Below are 9290 nucleotides of genomic sequence, written 5' to 3' on the forward strand. Positions count from 1 at the left end.
CTCTTATTCACTTTTATTTCAATATGCTTTTATAAATTGGTGACTATTTCTAAACTTATCCAAAAGTATACTAGAGGTATTTCATTTAAGGAGCAGAGGTCTCTGGGAGCTAGAATGCTACTATTCCACTCCTGGTCCTTAATAATAGAAGAAGTATTTGTACTAATAAAATTAATTTATTTTATTATAATCATCAATCAGTGACCATATTTTTCACCCAGAAATTGATGCTAATTATATGAAAAGCACAGCATCATTATACTAATGAAGCATAAATATAACAAATAAAAATTGTATATATGTAAAAAATCACAAAGTGTAAATATAATGAATTGGATGGCATCTTCATATAATACTAAGAATTCCATCCTTTTACACTGAATTTTTTTGTTTTTTCTTTTTTTGCAGAACCGGGGATTGAGCTCAGATCCTTGCATTTGCCAGTCAAGCGCTTATCCTACTGAAGCATCTCCCTGCCACCCCCTTTTTCTCTCTTACACTGAATTTTATTTTATTTTATTTTATTTTATTTTCAAATCAAATTGGTAGGACAATTTCAATAATAGCCCATTGCATACGTTCTTCCTAGTGGTTAATTGCTGGACAAGATGCGGACATGATATCCTATTTACAAACACCATTAGAACAAATCACTCTATTCATTAAGAGAATGTAACTATATATCTATCCTAACTGCTTTGAATACACAGATACAAAATGGACATTCATCTGTATCCCCTTTTTTGTTAAGTTCCGTTATTTGAATATTATAGGTGTGTAAACAGCAAAATATTCTAAATGAGTCCAGTAGCCCATAATAGTATTGAGTCTTCTGCTTGACTGGCAATGTCAGAAATTGTTGACCTGAGTCCCCCAAAGCTCAACATAACAGCATGGTTTTACTTCTTATATTTCATTTTTATACTTTTCTGCTGGATGGTTAAGACCAAGGTAAAGCAGGACCTGTGCAACAAGAGTTGTAGCTTTTGGGTCTGAGAAAGTCAGTTACACTGAATTTTAACATGAACTGATTCCCTCATATTCTTTCAATATTATAGGTAACAAAAAAAAAATCACAGTCTGTGTTTATAGCCCACTTTGGCTACTTATGTGGTAAAGAGTTAGCCACATACATACACAGTTGTAAAAAAAAAAAAAAAAAGAAAGAAAGAAAAAAAAAGAAAGAAAGAGAAAGAGAAAAAATTCTTATTTTGAAAATTGCCCTGCTAAAAGAGATAAAAGAAAAGTATAATTGAAAAGTACTAACTTTAATGACAAATATTAAGGATGGGAAGAGAAATATAACTGAAATTGACCAGTTAACAGCTACAGGAAAAAAATAAAAAACAACTGTTCATTTTGAAACTCTGGCTTAAGTCTCATCACAGTCTGCTGCAACAGGGAAGAAAAGTTCAATCTGTTAGATGCACAAAGTCTCTAAGCCCCTTGTGCTTACAAGGTATTGTCTTTAATGGGGAAAAGTAGTGAGGTCTTTAAAATATATTTATGCTGAAGTGGCTCTCATTGCTCTCCCTGTTTTAAGTTGCCTATATATTCAGTTTAACTTCCATTTCTTCTGGGGAAGGCAAAGCTTTTAGTTTGGATGCATATATACTATGCATTTAAACAGAATAATGTATTTGCTCAGGAGGCAAACAGGGCTATCATGCATAACTGGCAAAGAGTCAGCATAAGAGAACTCATTCCAGCTACAAGCTAAGGGTCAAAGCAATAGCGGCCTACATCTTTCAGTGACTCTTTTTACTATTACATAGTGAAGTCAAGGGGGTACAGGGTTAGAAAGAAGAACCAAGAGACTTGCTCCCATATCTAGCAATTTCTTTTTCTTCTACAGTCAGAGTGCTTGGGGATTCTCAGGTGTGATAACCATCTGGCCAGAGGAAAGTGGCAACTGGGGCCAGATCCAAGTCTGATTTGCAGTGGTCATCATTGCAGACAGGGCATGGATTAGGAGTACACCTATTCCTGCCACAATGTCTCTTAAAATTTCTCAGTTTCCCACAACTGTAACAAGTGGACATGAATAGAAAGCTGTCTTTGGAACCTGGGAATCAGACTCAGACTTAACTTTCAATAGGGCCACATCCAAAGATGCAACCACGTTTTCCAAGTCTCTTAGTTTTGTTTCCTTGGGCACCTCCCAGGCTCAGTTATAAAAAAACTGAGCTCACAATCCTTACCAGATCATCAGTCTAGTTATCCTGGGCAAAGGACATTTTTAAGCTTCTGTCAAAAATCATAAGTAGACTGGGTATAATATTTTATGTGTAGTTGTTCCTGCAAAGCCTCATGTAGTCACTGGGGTGTGATTTTAGATTTTGTGATTAATTCATGATCCAAGGCTGGGGTTATGGGCCTGAGTACTGCTGGGACTATAGGTGTGAGTGCTAGACCCACCCTGGGGCAGACAGCCAGAAGGCAATATAAAGAAAGGAGAGAGGCTTGCCTCTGCTGCTGCTGCCATTGCTCCAGCTATTTTGCTCTTTTCTGTTTTCTGCTGCCATGAACTGCTGTCCTCTGCCATGTGTCATTCTGCATTGGAGCCAGTTGAGTATGGCCTGAAACCTCCACTAACTGAATTCCTTAATCCTGGGTGTTGGGTACTTTGGTCCCAGTGATGAGAGAAATGTAACTGAGACATTGGGTGATGAATTTGTCTTTGAGAATTCCAATGTTTTCATTTGAAACTACACAGAGAAGCAACAAGAACAGTATCCCTTTCAATTCTTTGTTCCATGACTAATGCCAGGGCATCTTCTGGACTTCCCTTCTTTGGAGCGAGTATCTGTTTGTCTATTTACTGGTAAGTGACTGGAAGTTGATAGGGCTGGATTATTCACTCTAATCAGGAGGCACCTCTTCCTTTCCATACTGTTGCTCTCTTGGTTTAAACTAACACTTTCACTTCCAAATTGTCTTTCTCTAAAAGTATAACTTCAGCTGTCCCCTGCCATTGACAAGCTGCTCCTTAACAGATTTATTGGCATAGGAAGCATGATGTCAATGACTACAGAGTCTGATAAACAAAGAATTTTAAATAATTTTGGATTCTCCTAGCTCCAAGAAAAAGAGGAAAGATTTAAAACAGGAATAAGCCAGAAAGCCATCTTGAAGCTGATATGCAAACCAAAGACAAGTTTGGAAGCTGCTACTGTAAGGAATATGTTTATGCATTTAACAAGAGTATCTGATGAAAGCAGTGAATTTTAGTAAAAACAGTGACCTAATTACAAAAGACATGACCCATTATGGTATCATCTGTAAAGTATTAACATTTCCCTATTCCTTTAGTTTAGACCTGCTTGCAAGAAAACAAAGAAAGCAACCTGTAAAAGATCAGCAACAGAAACCATGAGTAAAATCAAATGAACAACCAATTAACCATCAAGGCAGCTTTTTATAATGAAGAGGGTAGGAATATATATGGAAAGCATTTCAATTCAGCAGCACCATAAAGTGAACAAAAGCAGAGAAATATATAAAGTTACATTGGGGGTCTTAGTTCCTTCTAGTATTCCTAGATGAGTCCCCAAGATATTATATGGAAGGAACTCCCAACCCATTAGATGGGATGAGTTTGCATTACAGAATGCTGAAGAATGGAGTAGTCAAGCACAAAGGTGATGAAGGGTGAAAACTCTTAGGAGAAAGCTCTTGAGAGATGGAAAGAGTCCTGAAACCGGGTTGCCATTGAGACTCTTTGTCTAGGGGAATTTTAAGTGGTAAAATCACATCACAGATTACAAGTACAGTGGTCTCTTTATTTATGCACTTGGTTTATTCCACAGTTTTAGAAAATATGGCCACAGTCATGTTCATAACATGATACACAATTTACGACTAAAAATAAAATTTTGTGAATTTTTCTATCTGCAAAGCAAATTGTTTACAAACAAAAGCATTCATGAACTGAGGTACTACTATATATTTGGTGAGTTAATATTAACTTAATAGACAAACAAAATATGTAGCTAAGGTACATAGCATGGAGAACAAAATCATTTTTGTAAGTGGAAGAAGGGTCAGTCAGAGTGTTCTGGTCACCTCTCTGTGTCTCAGTTGCATTATGTCTACATGTCTTCTATATTGTCTAAACATACTTCAGTGGATGTTGCTAGTTGCAGTACAGCTTTGGACTGTTGTTGTTTCTGGGGAGGCTTGCTTTCCTAACAATTTTGTCTGCTAGTTCTATCAATTTTGTTTCTATGAGTACCTGTACTCTGCCTTTTGGGTATGTACTTCTTTCTTTTGTCTCCTGGTTTGTCACCTAGTTCTCTCAGTTCAGCTCTTCACCTCAAGGCTGCTTTGTCTCATCTCTGTTATGACGCTATATTGGACTGGTCCCTTTCTAATTCTCTGTAAATCTCTACTAACTTAGCTACCTGAAATGCTACAAGTAGACACACTCTCTGCACATAAACTTTCTTTTGAGACAGTTAACCCCAACCGATTCAGAATTAACAGTTACTTCTCCGTAATGAAGTACCACTTATAAAATATCCCCCATGTTATCATACCTTCTTATACATAACAAATATGGGTTACAGTGTTTTATTTCCCAAAGTTTTTTTTTTTTTAAGGACAGAAAAATAGCTCATGGCCATGCACTTGTTCAGTGTACAAGCGGCACTAGGTTTCATCTACAGCACCCTCTCAAAAAATATAGGAAAACCTCTTAGCCTTGGTATGGTCTACAGGATATTTCCTAACTGCTGCCTGGCTTCATGTTAGTGCTAATAGAAACTATTGCAGGACTGGTTCCTTTATTTTTCTGGCAAGGATCTGCAATAGTTCAGAGATCTGCAATTTGTCATAGCTAAATCTTGGAAACAATCTAAATGCCCATTATCTGAATAATGAATAAAAAGGACATGTTGATTTTATACAATGGAATGTTACTCATATATATATATATATATATATATATATATATAATTTTAAAATATATATATATATATATGTTTTAGGCTTTTATAGGTAAATAAATGCAACCACAGATGTACTCATAAGAGAAATAAATAAGACACACATGTATAAACTTCATATTGTCTCTCTAGCATAAGAACTTGGAAGAATTAATAGAATATGAAAGGTACAATAGATACTGGTGAAGGGAAAGAAACTTTTCAAAGGGAAGGAACACCTGGGCTGAGGAAAAGTTGAAAAGAAAGGAGAAAAAAAAAATATATATATATGTATATACACATGTTAGCTTGGATAACTGCACTACTGATTTCTACTTGCCTGCTGAAAGGAACAGTTAAAGCTTATTTTTGTTTTTCTTCTTTTTAATTTCTTTGACCAATTTTACAAGCTTATATCTAATAATCTGAACAACTAATTTGAAGACAATAATGTCCTATATAGCCAGCATTGTTGACTTTCTATCATTTCATTTGGTAAAATTGTGTATCAGTTTTATTTTTTACTACTTTGTATCTTATTCCCTTTAAAAAATAAAAAAAGAATTATTTTAAAACACACCTGACATTAAGGGACATAAATGAGTTACACAAGCTTATAGTTCTCATGTAACAAATTTAACAAAAGTTTGCAACATGATTTAGAAAGACTAAAATAACACCATGGTGTTAAAGAGATTTAAAAAATTAAATAATTACTATAGTATGATAAATTATACATTATCTCACATAAACACTATCTTTTCCACCTTTGTAGCTGTCTTGGTTATTTTTCTCATTGCTGAGACAAGACAAGTTAAGGCAGGAAAGTTCTATTTTAGCTCTCACTTTGTAGAGAATTCAGTCCACAGTCAGTGGCCTCCAAGGCATGGCAGTATGACAGGGGCCATCACAGAGGAGAATTAGTCCATGGTGTTGCAGGACAGACAGAAGGCAGTAAGCAGCAGCAGCTGCTGCAGCAGAAGTAAAAGCAGAAACTCTATCAGCATCAGTCCTGCCTTCTGTCAACTTATACTCCATCCATGCTACAAGGCTACTAATGGGTGCCCTCTACACTCATGGCAGGGCACCTTTAGTCACAGCATCATACCCTTGACTCACATTCGGATACTCTAACCTAGCCTAGTTGGAAATTCATCAACCTCGTGAGGCTGTGGGAGGACATCTAGATACAAGTCATAAATGCATCAAAAATTGATTGCACCTTATCTGTAATTAATAACAAATACATTAAAGAAAGACTTAAAATTATCTTCAGTAAACATCACCTTAACTTTAAAACTAACACAATTTTTGCTTAATCCTTTATTTATTTATTTATTCTATGTTTAGGGAAGGATCTACATGGTGTTCAGGGTCTCAATACAAGATTAGACTCATAGTGATCCACCTGTTAACAGTCTCCCAAGAGCTGGGATTACAGTGGTATACCACCACCCCCAATTGCCATTTTAGTGCACTCCAGAGGCAGGCCCGGTGTAGCCGGCCCAGGGATTAACCCCTGGCCTCTGTGCCTGCTTGCAGGCCTTTTAATCCACTGAGCTATTTGGCCGGCATTACTTAATACTTTAGAAGCTTGAAATATTCCTTTGCCACATATACCTAAAAAGGGACAGTCTCATAAGTGTTTTAGGTGATGAAGTTGTCACTTCATAGAGTTTGACAATGTCACCTCAAAGAGTGGATAAGAATTTTAACTGAAGAGGCCCATGTTCATCAAGGGTTGCTGTAGAAAAGCAGTTTAGGGTATTTCACTGAGACATACAGGTAGGTTTATTAGACACAGAAAAAAAGGACAAAGACGGGAAGGGACTTTGTCTCAAGGGGCTGAGGACAGCACAACTCTGATGGAGAAGATGGTTGGGCCTGTGGCATGCTAGGCTTAAGATGATCATCATCTCAGTTCCAGTTTTGTAAGGTGGATCTATAGAAAATGTTACCACCTTTGAAAGGACACTTCAGTTGCCATGACCTGATTATTTCTGCTTCAGGTAGCCTTGATTTTGTGGAGGCTTTACTGGAGTACAACATGAATATAGGTCTTTTGTTTTTTTGTTTTTTTATTTTATTTTTGGCTGGTTTAGAGGAAAACACAAGTCATCCCTTGAATGAGTTGCAGGTTAAGTAACCAAACATTTGTCACTTTGTCCCTACGGTGATCTCTGACTTTCTAAGGCATGAGCTAGAGAAAGATTATACTAAGCAGTCCCACATTAATGTTTGGCTACTCCAGGCTTTTTTTTTTTTTTTTTCTTTTTACCTTTGACTACTTATCTGCCTTATGAAAATAAGGAAAAAAAGAACATTTTCTGCACAGTGTGAAATTCCACTGTCTTTCGTATTTCTAATTCCAGGCAGCATGCTGTCTGCTCTAAAGAGCAAGAAAACAAATGCTAGCTTTAATAAAAATGGTAGGGATGAGTGCCAGGTCTTTCCGCTCATTTAGCCATTCCCAGCAATGTCATGCAGATAGCCATCAAAATACCAATGCCTAGACTTTTGCCCTTTGAGCAAAGAAGATAATAAATCATCAGAAATGGTCAGTAATTCTGTTTAGCTTAATATTCTTTGTATTTGTTCAGGAGAGAACAAGAGTGAGTGAGCAAGCAAGCAAGTGTGTGTGTGTATGTGTGTGTGTGTGTTTGTGTGTGTGTGTGTGAGAGAGAGAGAGAGAGAGAGTTTCAATCTAATTTAATTGTATATAAAACTAAAAATTAGACTTCCTGTAGTGTTGATATAACCTTTTTAAAGAGTCATGCTTTTTTCTTCAACTGTATCTTAATAATACTGGTATCCCAAGGCTATCTGAGGAATTCAAATGTTGTTACAAAAGTCTATTAGTAAGAGAAGTAACTTAGATTATTTGAATCTTAAAAAGCTGTCTATTCAAAATGATCTTTGTTTTTAAATGCTCAAGCAATTATTATTTTAGCCTAAACATATTTCATTTAACGTGTTCTTCCAAAAATGGAGAGAAACATTTGACTAGTTTATATGAAGGCTTGAAGCTTCTGTTTCTTCACATTTAATTTGAATTCTGAACTATAAATTCTTCTCAATATATTATGTCCCCTTAGCCTTTGTATTTCTTCAGTCTTACTGAAATAATTGGAGTGCTAGTCTCACTGGAATGGAATTTAAGGATCATCTTCCTTACTTTCAAGAAAAAAAAAATGCACTACACGATTTAAACAAGCAAGATTTAAGAGGGTCGGGGAGATGGCTCAGTAAAATAAGCACTTCCTGGCAAACACTAGGGTTCAATCCCTGGCTCTGAAAAAAAAAAAAAAAGATTTAAGTCAGTTGCCTTGAGAGACTGAACTCAACTCCAGTGACACAAGAGGGAAGAGAGTTATAGGACTTAACCTACTCTAGTGAGAAAGTACCTCAGAATACTGAAGAATCGCTTGGGCACAATAATGAGCCATTTGTTGTTGCTCATTGGTGCCTATCAGAGTTAGGTGTCTATTCTCCTACACAGTTTGGGGGATACGGTCCTGTGTTATTTGGACCCTATGTTAATTACTATACCAAATTCCTGAGATAAAGGCAAGCCAATTAGCTCAGCAGGTTAAAGCACCTGCAAGCAGGCTCAGTGGCAGGCACCCGGGTGCCCTGAGATGGCAATTGAGACTGGGCATTGAGGTGAGTATCTGTAATCCCAGCTCTTGGGAGGCTGTAAACACGCAGATCACTAAGAGTCTGATCTAGTAGTGAGACTCTTAACACGCTGTATACCTTTCCCTAAAATACAAAAAAAAAAAAAAAAAAAAAAAAAAAAAAAAAGAAAAAGAAAGAAAGAAAGAAAAGAAAAGAACTTCAAATTCCTGAGATAATCAACTGAAAACAAGAAGAGGCTCCTTTGAGCTAGTTTTGGAACTTTCTGTCCAGGCAGTTGATTCCACTGGTGTGGAGGCTATGCTGAAGAAGCACACCATGGTAGGAACTACAAAGCAAAGACAGACTTCTCAGCCTGTGTCCCAGAGACTGGAGCCCCACCACCTCCTTCAAGACTTGCCCCAAATGACCTGAAGGTCTCCCCCGAAGTCCCACTTCTTAAAGATTTCACCACCTCCAATACCAATGAAGTGAGGACCAAGTCTTTGACAGATGGGACTCTAGGACACTTCAGATCAAATTAGAAAAGGCCGTGTCTCCCTTGGTACCTGTATTTCAAAGGCATGAGACTCACGTCCTTGTGAAAGACTTCTCTATGCTGTGACACCAATAAAAGCTTTTTAGATTTTCCCATTTGACTACCACATTTTCTCCTGTAATAGATTTTAGAGGCTATGCTTATAGGATAGAGTAAAGTTGCCATGATCTGAAGAGGGAGGGTTTTTCAGT

At 36.9% G+C, this 9290-nt stretch overlaps 1 non-coding gene across 1 annotated transcript; it reads left to right on the top strand.

The window, feature by feature from the left end:
* Window positions 1-9187: 9187 nt before the first annotated feature.
* Window positions 9188-9290, top strand: LOC111814511. The gene has a single exon (XR_002819473.1). It is a non-coding gene; the product is annotated as a small nucleolar RNA SNORA29 (small nucleolar RNA).

This window comes from Octodon degus, unplaced genomic scaffold, assembly GCF_000260255.1.
Source record: "Octodon degus isolate 3935 unplaced genomic scaffold, OctDeg1.0 scaffold00338, whole genome shotgun sequence".
NCBI classification, from domain to species: domain Eukaryota; kingdom Metazoa; phylum Chordata; class Mammalia; order Rodentia; family Octodontidae; genus Octodon; species Octodon degus.